General features: G+C 45.8%; 1 protein-coding gene across 3 annotated transcripts in view; it reads right to left on the minus strand.

The window, feature by feature from the left end:
* Nucleotides 1-10135, minus strand: part of Foxn3 (forkhead box N3) — a 382814-nt gene extending 372679 nt beyond the window's left edge. For 2 of the 3 annotated variants that reach the window (XM_031356755.1, XM_031356753.1), the window contains exon 1: nt 9741-10134. The gene's annotated coding sequence lies outside the window, so the exon portion shown is untranslated. Of the gene's footprint in view, nt 1-9740 lie in introns of all 3 variants that reach the window. The other variant, XM_031356754.1, reaches the window with a different exon arrangement.
* Between the last annotated feature and the right edge of the window lie 1574 nt (nt 10136-11709).

Raw genomic sequence — 11709 nt, forward strand, 5'->3', positions numbered from 1 at the left:
CAAAGGCCGTGGAACCAGAGAAGCCATGACAAAAGTGTGGGGACACTTGCTGTCTAAACCAATGTTGTGTAACCCAGATCCCAGGCCCTTCCCTGAGCAGCAAGGTCAGGGATTACAGAAGGAATTGAAAGTGTGGCACAGCACAGGTTTGATAAGGTGGGTCTCAGGGATCCTCTGCGGGTTCTCAGTGGATGAGGGAGACAGTAGTGATATTAACAAAACAGCAATAAGAATAGCTCAGTAATTTTGACTACGTGCCAGGCTCCGTGACACGTCCTTTTTCAAGGACTCTAGGATTTATCTTCTCCAATAATCCTTTTAGGATTCCCATGTTACTTAAGGAAACAGCAGCCAAGACTGGAGTCTAAGGTTAAGTAACTCCCTCGGCGGTGGCGCACCCAGCTGGGTTAGCGCAAATAAGTCAGAAAGAGGAGGTCTAGCATCAAAGCTCAGACCTGGTGAGCGGTTTGGGGGTAGACAGCTCTGAAGGCATAGAAAGAGAAAAGGCGATCAGGACAGAAGCCTCCCTGAGGTCACGCAGGTCACATGTGGGGTTCGTGGAGCTGGACGCCAGACAGAACTCATTTAAGACAAGAGGCACTGAAAGACAGCGAACAGAAGCCTCGGGGATAAAACAGATGCTTCGGGTGGAGAGAGAGTCCAAGTTTCCTAACCTGGAAAATGAGGAGCATGTGAGAGACAGAAAGCAGACAGGAACGGAAAGGAACGGAAAACAGGCACGGCCTTCCTGGAGATCTCTGCCCAAATGACTCAACTGTCCACCCCATCCCTTGGCCCCATTCTACACATTCACATTCAAATCCCACTCTCCAGGACATCTACTCATTCGTAAGCTCACAAGGTGACTGAAAAGACACCTGTCCAGCCTAGGGTGATGGCTCAGTCAGTAAAGTGAAACATGAGACCCTGATTTTCTTCCATCTTCATAAACAGTTGGTCTACCTGTAAAGTGAGCACTGGGAGGCAGAGACAGGAGGATCCCTGGGGCTTGCTGGCCAGTCCAGCCAAAAGCAAGAGCTCTAGGTCTGGTGAGAGATCCATGTTTCAAAAAATAAGGTAGAAAGCAACTGAGGAAAACACCTGATGCAGACATCTGGTCTCCATGAGCACATGTTTACACTCACACATGCACACACGCATGTACGCACACTTGTGCACATACACATGCACATACATGCATGCATATTTATGCATACACACAAGCGCATCTATAGTTCTAAAACTGGAGAAGGAACTGGTAAATACAAGGTAACAATAAAAACTGCTAAGATGACCCTGGCCTTGTCCCCTTTGTGCCTGACATCCCAGTACGTGACAGGTCCACCTCCCAAAGGTGTCCAGGTCACAACACCTTCTTGGGACCAAGTCTGCTCTGTCAGCTCATATGGCAACCTCAGATGCTAAAATGTGAGTCCTGAGCCAGGGGCTGAGAGTTCCAGTTCCCACAGTTTCGGTACGCTCAGTGCTCTAGAGAGGGACAGCTCACTCACTGCTGGTAGCCTTCCTGTTGCTTCCTGGGATTGGCTTCAGGTAAAATATGCAACCTTGAGCTGCCCTTGCAAAGATGGTGTCAGAATACAAAGTTTAAGAGAGCCACATTTTGAAAGAGTTCCACTTAAAAGGTTGGTATGAGCTCCAGAGCAGGTAGCACACCGTTTACAAGGCACAGTCGGTGGTATGCAGTAGGTGTCTAATTAATGTTCTCTGAATTTGTGAATGATTCATTTCCCTACATTTGCACGTCTTTAGCCTCTTCGTTTGGCTCTTAAAGTGATTTCATATACGTGAAATATGCAAACCCACACCTGTGAAGAAGGAATACATTCCATCTGGTGTGGATTATTTATTGGGACCCCTTCAAGAGAACCTAAGAGCCAGGAATACACACTGCTGAATCTCTCTGATTGTTGGTTCTAACCATCCAGCCACAAGTGTCCGAAGCCCAGTAGGATACCCAGAAAAACGATCAAAGAAAAAAAGCAATTGCAGCTGGGCAGTGGTGGCACATGCCTTTAATCCCAGCACTTGGGAGGCAGAGGCAGGAGGATCTCGGATCTCTGAGTTCAAGGTCAGCCTGGTCTACAGAGTGAGTTCCAGAACAGCCAGGACTACACAGAGAAACCCTGCCTTGAAAAACCAAAAAAAAAAAAAAAAAAAAAAAAAAAAAAAAAAAAAAAAAAAAAAAAAAAAAAAAGCAATTACAGAGCTGCTGTTGTATTTGCACACATGAGCTTGTTGAGCTGTTCCTACTTCTAAAGCTAGATACTGTCAGAAAATCTGTTTAAGGGTTAGACTACTGTGGAATTCAGGAAAATCCTGTGTAGTGGGCAGGATCATTTGTTTACCAAGTAAGCGAATGTGCTTGGGGCCTGGCTGAAGACAACTAAAAAGATGAAGATGACCGAGTAAAACTCACCAACAAGGGACCTGAGAGGCCCCGCCCAACACTTATGCTCATATACTTGAACACCAAAGTCAACAGGCAAAGTCCCATTTCTTCCCAGAATCACAGAGAACCTTCGCCATTCTCTGCTCCCATTTTTCTAGGGGGAAGACTCCATTTCACCCCTGGAAGGCGGCGGGTGCTACCACTCCCAGGCAGGGATCCATCGGATTGCTTCTATGTGGTCACTGGGTAACAAAGGCTAGAAGGAGTTTGGGTTCAGGAACAGGAGGTGAGAACAAGCTGGTTGTTAGTCAGTGATGTCAACACTAGGTTATTACGACTCAAATGAAGTAAGGCAGCAAGTAGGATCCAGTGAAACAAACCCCTTCTCAGGACAATGTCATTCTTCTGTCATCCAATATGGCCAATGTTGCCTAGAGAAAGCTGTAGTTTCTTGAGAGACCATTCCTCGTGCTAATATAGTCTCAAGAAATGACGCAATGGTTTTAGTTCAGAGATGGTTATTTACTCATCAGTAGTGCCTAGCTGATTTCATTTTAAAGTCTATACAACTATTTATTTATTTATTCATTTTGAGTTTCTCTGTGTAGCCCCAGCTGTTCTAGAACGAGCTCTGTAGACCAGAGTGGCCTTGAACTCAGAGACCCTCCTGCCTCTCTGCTTTCCAAGTGCTGAGGTTAAAGGTGTGTGCCACTGCTATCACCACCTGCCTCACCTATACAACTATTAAAGTTTGTTTGTTAAATTAGAACACTTTAAGGCACAAAGAGATCTTTCTGGGTTTCCAAAATCGACCTTGAATAACACGCTAAAATCCTCCTCCCAAGCAGAACTTGCTCACTCCGGATCTTTGCTTCTGTACTGGGCCCACACTGGCCCACACTTAGAAAAGCCCTTCAGGGACAACCACAGCAGCATCCCCATAACTGATGGGTACTCTTCCATTAGAAAAGCAAGCCCTTAGTTTGAGTATGTAGTTCATTTGATAAAGTGCTTGCCTGCTATGCACAAAAACCTGGGCTCAACCCCCTCACCATACAAAGTGAGCAAATGAGGGTACACACCTGTAACCAGGCAGGAAGATCAAGAGTTCAAGGCCATCCTTGACTACATAGCAAGTTCCAGGCCATCCTAGGATATATGAGACCCTGTCTTAAAACCAAAGAGACAAAGCAATCAAAACCAAAAACAAATACCAAGAATATTGAGATGTAGTGCCCCACTCCAGAGCAGAATAGCTCTGCCATGCTGAATGGCCTTGGAAGGTTCGGCTGGTTTTCCAGGGCTCTACACACTCCTTCCTTGAAATGCAGGTGGGAGGAGGCAGGAGGAGGCCTTAAACAGCCTACCCATGAAAAGCTTTATTCAGCGCAATTCAATAACTGAAAGTTACCCACAATCATTTCCATCCACTACTGCGGCCGACAATTTTGTGCTCTCTACTAGTTTCATCTTTTAAAGGAAATGCTTTCTTTAAAAAATGGTTGGAAGCTCTGTGGCTTCCTCCAACACTGATTATTTTAATCATGATCTCCAGCCCCATGCAGACAGTGGGAGCTGGGCAAGCACAATACGAGGAACTGGAGAAGGGAGAGTAGGAGCTACGTGTCCTTTTTTATTTCTAGACTCCCCAGCTGTGCGACCTCAGAGGATCAGTGCCGAGAGATTGGTGGTGTCGCTCAGAACAATCCAACTCCCCATAGCTTGTGGGGTCTCCGCTGCCGTCTCCATACCTCTGGACTTGTGGAAATCAAGGTACTGAACCAAGAGCTGGTTCAGTAGGTGCCAATGCTGGCATGAGATCCTACTTGGTGCTAAATATAAATCAGAAACCAGTTCCTAGAACCCAACCTGTGCTCTGATCTCCACATGCACAGCTGCCCTTACATCACACACACTGATGATGATACAATACTAAAAATAAAAAATAAAAAAAATGCAAGGTAGAAGAGGATTCCCCCGTCCAGCACACCTAAAAGTCCCCACTACCAGTTACATCCAGAACACAACGGGCACCTGAGCAGAATCTACATACAGTCTACACTGTTTCAGGACATTCTTATACTAGAGGAGATAAGTGAGTCTATTTGATGATAATTCAAATATCATCTGTGTGTTATCACCTTGCGACAAACCTGAGTCCTCCAAGCCGAAGTACGCAGCAGAGCTTCCCTTCCCAGATGACACTACCCTTGACAGACACTGAACCCAAGCCTCCCAGCAATTTGACAGCGGACCTCCTTGGTCACGTCCACACACCATTCCTATAACTTATAAAGAAGGCCTGCATTTTTACACCCCTAAAAAAGTCTTTGCCCCTCTCTCATTATGATGAGCCTGGGACTTTTTTTATGCAGTGACTGGTCAGATCTTTCTCTGGATTCCCAGTAGGTTCTCAGGATGTGTTATGAGACATAACCGATTGTTACCTTTCCCCTCCTCCTCTCTCTGAGAACAAGGGTCCTCTGAAATTGCCCAGGCAAAAGTTCTTTTTAGCTGAGCTGGCACAGGGCCCTGAGGGCAGTTCCCTCCGGCTTCCTTAGGAGAATATTTGGGGCATTTGAAAAGCAGTGGGTTTGCAACTATGTTGGCAGAGCTCTGAATTCGAGAGCTAGCCCCAGGTGCTGCCTGGAGGGTGGTCACCACCTCTGGGCTCCTGGCTCCTCTCGAGTAGCTAGCTCTTCTTTGATTCAATTCAGATATCAGGATCTTGCTAAGATTCTACTTGGTGCTAACTATAAAACAGAAAGGATGCCTAAGAACACGTATGTGGTCCATTCCGATAGCTGGTTCTATTATGGGGGTCTATGTACTTACAGCCTATAAGGAGGCTTGCCTTCCTCCCACCCCTCCAGAATATGGAACATTCATGAATCGAAGCAATTAAGCATGTGATCATCCAACATTAAAAAAAGTGAAATAAATAATTATTTCAAGTAGTAAATGCTTTCAAAGTTGCGATGTTTCTTTCTCAAGTGCCTTTTTACAAACCCGAGCCTACCATGTGGTTCCTGCTACCAGCAAGGTCGGCACATACCTGAAATATGTTCTTTATGAATTTTTCCCTCCTCAGAAGCAAGGAGGGAAGGACAGTGTTCTCTCTCCTTCTCCCTCTCTCTCTCTTTCCCTTCTTCCCCCCTTTGACATTTGGTTGGTATTCTGGAACTACTGATAAAAATTTGGCACAGCCATCAAAACAGTGCCAGCTTCAATGATCCTGTCCGTGACTTTCTGACAACTGGGAATGAGTTAGGACTTCATTGAGCACCTTGCTCATTTGTACTGATGAACGAAGCTGTACCCGACAGTGAAAGGATTAATTCTTCTAATTCTAAAGTCAAAACAGAAATTCACGGAAGCCCCAGTGATTTGAAGCAAGCTCATCATTTGTACAACCCATGGTCACCTTCTTTGAACTAACCAAATTCTGGGGCAGGCTGGAGTGAATCAAGGTAAATTCTGGAAACTAACAAGTCTCATTCACTTCCTTCAGTTTGTAAAAACAAGCAACTGTCAGGTTTCCTGCCAATGACAGTTTGCCGTACTTGCAGATAACTTCTCAACAGGAAATCCTTTGCTGAGAGGGACCAGTTAGGCCATCAAGTCCTGGAGCACCATCTATTTGATAACATGGGATCGTGAACTACACCCATGATTGGATCTTGGACACGACATGGCTCTAAGCTGTTTGCCACACCATTGATATAGGATATTAAATAAGCATTAAAACATATTTAGGAGCTCTTTCAATTCTCCCAGCTCCTTGAGGCAATCAGTTGGGGAAAACAAGGGAGATGTGATGTTCTTTTAGAAGGACCAAACTGTAATTTAAATAAATTATAAAACCATTTTAATAAAAAAAACAGTGCAGTGCTAAATATATCATGTATGGAGAGAAGTTATTTCGATACAAATAGAAAGAACTTGAAATTTAGGAGTCTGGTAGAGTGGGGGTGGTACACACCTTTAATCCCAGCACTTGGAAGACAGAGGCAGGTGGATCTCTGTGAGTTTGAGGCCAGCCTGCTCTACAGAGTGAGTTCTAGGTCAGCCAGGACTACACAGAGGAATCCTGTCTTGAAAAAAGCCCTATATATGTGTGTACATATATATATATATACATATATATATATATATATACATACATACATACACACACACATATATATATACATATACATGTGTATGTATGTATGTGTATGTATATGTATATGAGAAGAGGGTCTGGAGAGATGGCTCAGTAGTTCAGAGGTCTCTTCCAGTGCCTACATAAGAGGGCTCACAACAGTCTGTAACTTCAGCTCCCAGGACCTCTGGTATGTGTCCAAACCCACATGCCAATACATGTGCCTGCGCATAATTAATAATAATAAATACTAAAAAAAAAATTACTATTTAAAGATTGCCATTGACACACGGGTCAAATTCTAGCCAATGCGTTGATTGTTATATCAAGTTTTACTGAAACACTTCAAAGTCAAAATTCAGGCAAGGTATGCTTGGTTATTCTCTGCTTAGCAAAACGAATGAAAGGGGGGCACTGGGGGAGGCAGTTAAACTTCTCTCCTTGATACTCCTCACCATGAATAAGATATAGCTGATATGGGTGTAAGCGGCTTAGGGGGCTGCCCCCCAAAAATAGCCTCAAAACGAAAGCACCGCTCTCCATTCACAGGAGAGGAAATGCTTCTAAATCAACTGGGCAGTCATATTTGCAGTCTGGAAACGGTCCTCACTCCACTTAGGAGCATTTCCTCTCCCTGCTCAGCCACCAAGAACACCCTGCCCTTTGCTCCCCTGAGCACCAGGCAGCCTGAGAGAACCTGTCCAAAATCCCAGAGACATGATCAAACACCTCAGCTCCACCTGGAACCGGCTTGCAAACGCGGAAACACTTCATTACGCCTTTGCCAAATGACCCTTCCTCCACGGGCAGCATTCTGGTCTTTAAGTCTGTAAAAAGGACTTTTGTTCTAACAGTAGAACATACCTCTAGTAGCAGACACACAGTTCTACAATTAATGGCTCAAATGTATTCCTTGTAGCCTTCCCCTTGCTCAGCTCAGAGGATGCAAAATGCTAAGTAAGCATGAACACACCCTGGCTTTCAGGCTCTTCCCTGAACTATTTTCAATAAAAATACAGTTATGAAATCCAGAGGGCTGCTTTTTTGGTTGTTGTTATAAAATGACCTTGGTTTGACAGGCATGGTCTCAGGTTTCAACAGATGTTGTGGGAAAGCTAACAGAAGCCAGCAAGTTCTCCAAGCATCTCTGATGACATGCAGGGCTTTTTTTTTTTTTTTTTTAAGTGGTGGTCATGGTAGTGAATGCATGTGTGGTGGGGGTGGGGTGGGGTTACACTTCTCAGTTTCTATGACAACCATGTCTCCATTCCTGGGTTACTAGATACCATCTACTTCCTGTGTCTAAATATTTAAACCAATCAGAAAAGTGTTTATACGGTTAACAACTTCTGGGACCCAGCTTCTTTAATGAGGCACTTTCAGGCTCAAATGAAGATGTCCAGAGGCAGCAGGCTGTCTTTTAGAGATCCCGCTTCATCCCTCTCTCTAATTCTGCCTTCTGTGGTAAAAGACAACTCCCCCCCCTTTCTTGGATGTGAATGTATTCTGCTCAAAGCAGGCGCCACAATTTCTTGCAACAGTATGCAAGCTGATCAAGATTGCTTGCCCCTCATTGTCTGTTTTCCCTTTCACTGTCTAAAGACTTAGATTTAGCTCGAGAAACATGCTAATTCACAAGGCACTTAAATTATCAAAGTAATGATACAGTTAAGCTTCCATCTGTTGGTGTAGCTATTTAAATGCTTAGATGAAAAAAAAAATTAGGAAAAATTAATTCCAAGTTGAGCAACTTTGCATTCTACAACTTACGAACAGAAACCACTGAGCCAGTATTGTGAAGCCCCACATCTATCAAGGCAAGCTAGAAGCTGACATCCGCAAAGAAATTTGTCACCAAAATGGCCTACTTTATCTGGATAGAAACAACAACACAAAAATTAAAGAAAAAGACACCCAGAGTGAGCCAGATGCACCCAGATCAAAAAAGAAACCGCAAAGGGACCCATGTACAAGAAGGCAGACCTGAAATTAAGACAAGGTTTTAAAAGAAGGTTTCGGGTGACTGTTTTCCTAAGTCTCCATCTGACTGACCAATCAGTGTGAGAGTTAGAGCGGGCTCCAGACATTCGTGCAGTCTTCAGGGCTCTCTGCACCCTCAGAGCTGCTCCCCCTGGCTTAGGCAGAGCTGGAGATCAATGAAAAAACAGGGAACAAAAGGGAAATACTGATGTCTTCCTCAGCTCCGAAAGCCATCCCCATTTTCCTCAATGAGCCAGTAGCACCCAGCCTACAACAGCGCCACGGGAGCTTCCACCAGCCCGGTCCAGTCCTTTCCTAGCTGGTAGTTTACCTTCGCAATCATGTGTCCCAACGCTAGCACAACCTGGTGACGGAAGGCTCCCCGAGCCCAACCAATTGAAACTAATAAATTAAATAAATTAATAACCCCCACGATTAAAAGCTCCCAAGAAAGACCGCGTTCCCCTTTCCCAAATGTCATTCCCAGACTATAAACAAAGCATGAAAAATAGTCTCCCGGGCTAGGAATCTGGGTTTTTCTTCTCAAAGCAACGTTTTTCTCCAAAACCAGAAACACTCCTGCTTCCTTCAATGGACACTCTGGTTTGTCCATGTCACGCCGGGATATGCAGCTCCGGCATTTGAAAAAGAGGTTTAAACTGCCCATAGACACTCTGTTTATAATTGATAGCAAAACAGTTACGACAGCGATGCTGTAACTCTGCCCCAGCCAAACTCCACATTTAACACGTTAGTTCCTTGAAAATACAAGTCATGCCTGGGGACCCTCCAAAGCCGCCTCCCTCCGAAGTCATTAACAGAATTACATCAATTATTCGGTAATTTTTATAAATATCCATTGTTTGCGAATTTTTAAAATAAAAATGCAAACCGCTATCTACAAATTCCAGGAAAAAAAAAACTTTTCTTTCTTTTCTTTTCTTTTCTTTCTTTTTTTTAAATGAACTTACTTTTGAGACAAAAACTAATGAAAATAACCAACTCGCCATCCCTGGGTCTTTCCCATCATGGGTTGCACGCTATAAATCAATCCGAAACTAGGAGCACAGATGGGGGCGGACACCTTAAGATAAAAAGCCAGGGGGTGCCCCCCAAAATGGGCAGCCTGGGCAGCGAGGCTCGGGGGTGACAATGCTAACCCCGGCAGAGGCTCGCTATGCAGCCCGCGAGCCGCATTTTCCTTACCTTCGATCGCCTGCCCCCCAGCTGCTTCTCGCGGCCGCATTGGGGGGCTGCGGCGGCGCTGGACTCGCGGGGGACCCCGCCGCCGGCTCGCGCCGTCTCCCAGCCGAGCTGCACCGACCGCGGCCGGAACACCCGGCTCCAGCGCCCGGCGCCTGCACGGGGTCGGCGGCTCGGCTCCCACCCGGGCCCGGAGTCCTGCTGGGTCCTAGCGCTCGCCGCCCGGGCCGCGGCCCGCTCTGCAGCCTGCACGTACTGCCGGGCGGCCGAGGAGGGGGAGCCCCGGGAAAGCACGGGCGGGAAAGCCGAGCCGCCGTGGGTGCGGAGAAAGCGGAGCTCAGTGCCAGAGCCTGGGTGTGCAAAAGAAAGGCGCTGGCTCTAGCCGAATTCCCAGAAGGCAGATGCTAGAATCTGCAGCCCGGGTGGAGAGCACCAGCGTGGCCAGGAGGTTTGCTCCGTGCACCTGTGGTATAGAGTGCGCTCTCAGAGGTAAGAGACATCGCGGGATCCTCAGAGATTTCAGAATATCGGCGAGAGAAAAAAAAAAAGAGTGGACAATTTGTGCGCTTGAAACCAGTTTTCCCCCAATTTGCCCCCGTTAGGAGTTTTTACCCCCCATTTTGCTTTCTCTAGCTTTATAATTTGTGTTTTAAATAACAAAGCCCCATATGGCTCACCACGTAGTCATCTGATTTTCAAAAGACCTCCAAAATTACATCAAAATATGCACCCATGTATCTCCTAAGAAATCAACTAGAGAGAATTAATGGTGGCATATGGTGTGCCTCGTAGAGAAAACTTAATTACAAATTAAAACAAATGCGAAAATTCACAAATCCCATAAACCAAAAGTAAATTATGATCCTGGATTGATTCACAGATCAGCTCGTGCGCCATTAGGACTGTAAAAAAAAAAAACTATGTTTCTTTCTAAACAAGAGTGTTACCTTGCAATGAGTTCACTAAACCAACGGCTCCCAGCCCCCCATCCCAGCCCACCCCAACCCCAACCCCACCTCCACCCCAACTTCCACCCTCCTGGCTCTCTCCTGTGGCCCACCTGGAAGGTCACTTAAATCTTGCAGGTTCTCCTTTAAGAAGACAATTCCATTAGCCCCTAATTCATGATAACAGTTGGGGAAACCTGTTTGAAAGGCTTGGTAACCGAAAGTATCCCTTCAAGGATTCCTACAGTCTTCTAACTTCAGACCAAGTTAGAAGGTCACGATTCAGTCAGACTGCTAATGGCAACAACCGTCGTCGTCGGTGCTGTGGTTTACACCAAAAAGAAAACTAAAACCGTGTCTTCTGACTTCTATTTTGAGAGCAGAAAAATGTCCCTTTGAAAAGTGTGGTTGCCCTCTGCCTTCCAGTGATGCCTAGCTAAAGGTAATGGGAGATTTTTAAACATTATTAACTGAGCATCACAGGTGACTCTTTTCACGCCTAGTATTGCAACGTTGTTGTTTTCGCCCATCTCCTGTGATCTTCACCACACCTCCAAGAGAAAAACAGAGCTAATTCCGGGCTTTCAAAGGAGACAATGGAGGTTCAGGAAAGGACTGGTCCAAAGCCACCCAGCTGGCAACTGGTTCGGATGGAATTTCTGCCTCCAGTCTCCCCCACCCCACCCCACCCCACCCCACCCCCATCCCTTGCAGCAAGCCCTGGTCTTCAGGGCATACCGTCTGCCCCGCCCCCCTACCTCTCTGCAAGCACTATGGGAATGTAGGTAGATTCCCAGCATCCTCCTTTCTTACCTGTAGCAGAGCCCCCAGTCTACAGCACGGCCATGTGAAGCAACTTGAGAATATTTTAGTCTCTGCTGAGAAATTTTGCTGGCAGGACCTGGACTGTTCAAATTTCTCTCCTGGGGCTTCCAGCTCGAGGCTAAGTGCCTCAGTCACCCAAGTACACTGTTTTTGTTTTTGTTTGTTTGTTTGTTTTTCTGTGTCAGAGACACTACTGCCTC

The sequence above is a fragment of the Mastomys coucha genome, unplaced genomic scaffold, assembly GCF_008632895.1.
Source record: "Mastomys coucha isolate ucsf_1 unplaced genomic scaffold, UCSF_Mcou_1 pScaffold6, whole genome shotgun sequence".
NCBI lineage: Eukaryota > Metazoa > Chordata > Mammalia > Rodentia > Muridae > Mastomys > Mastomys coucha.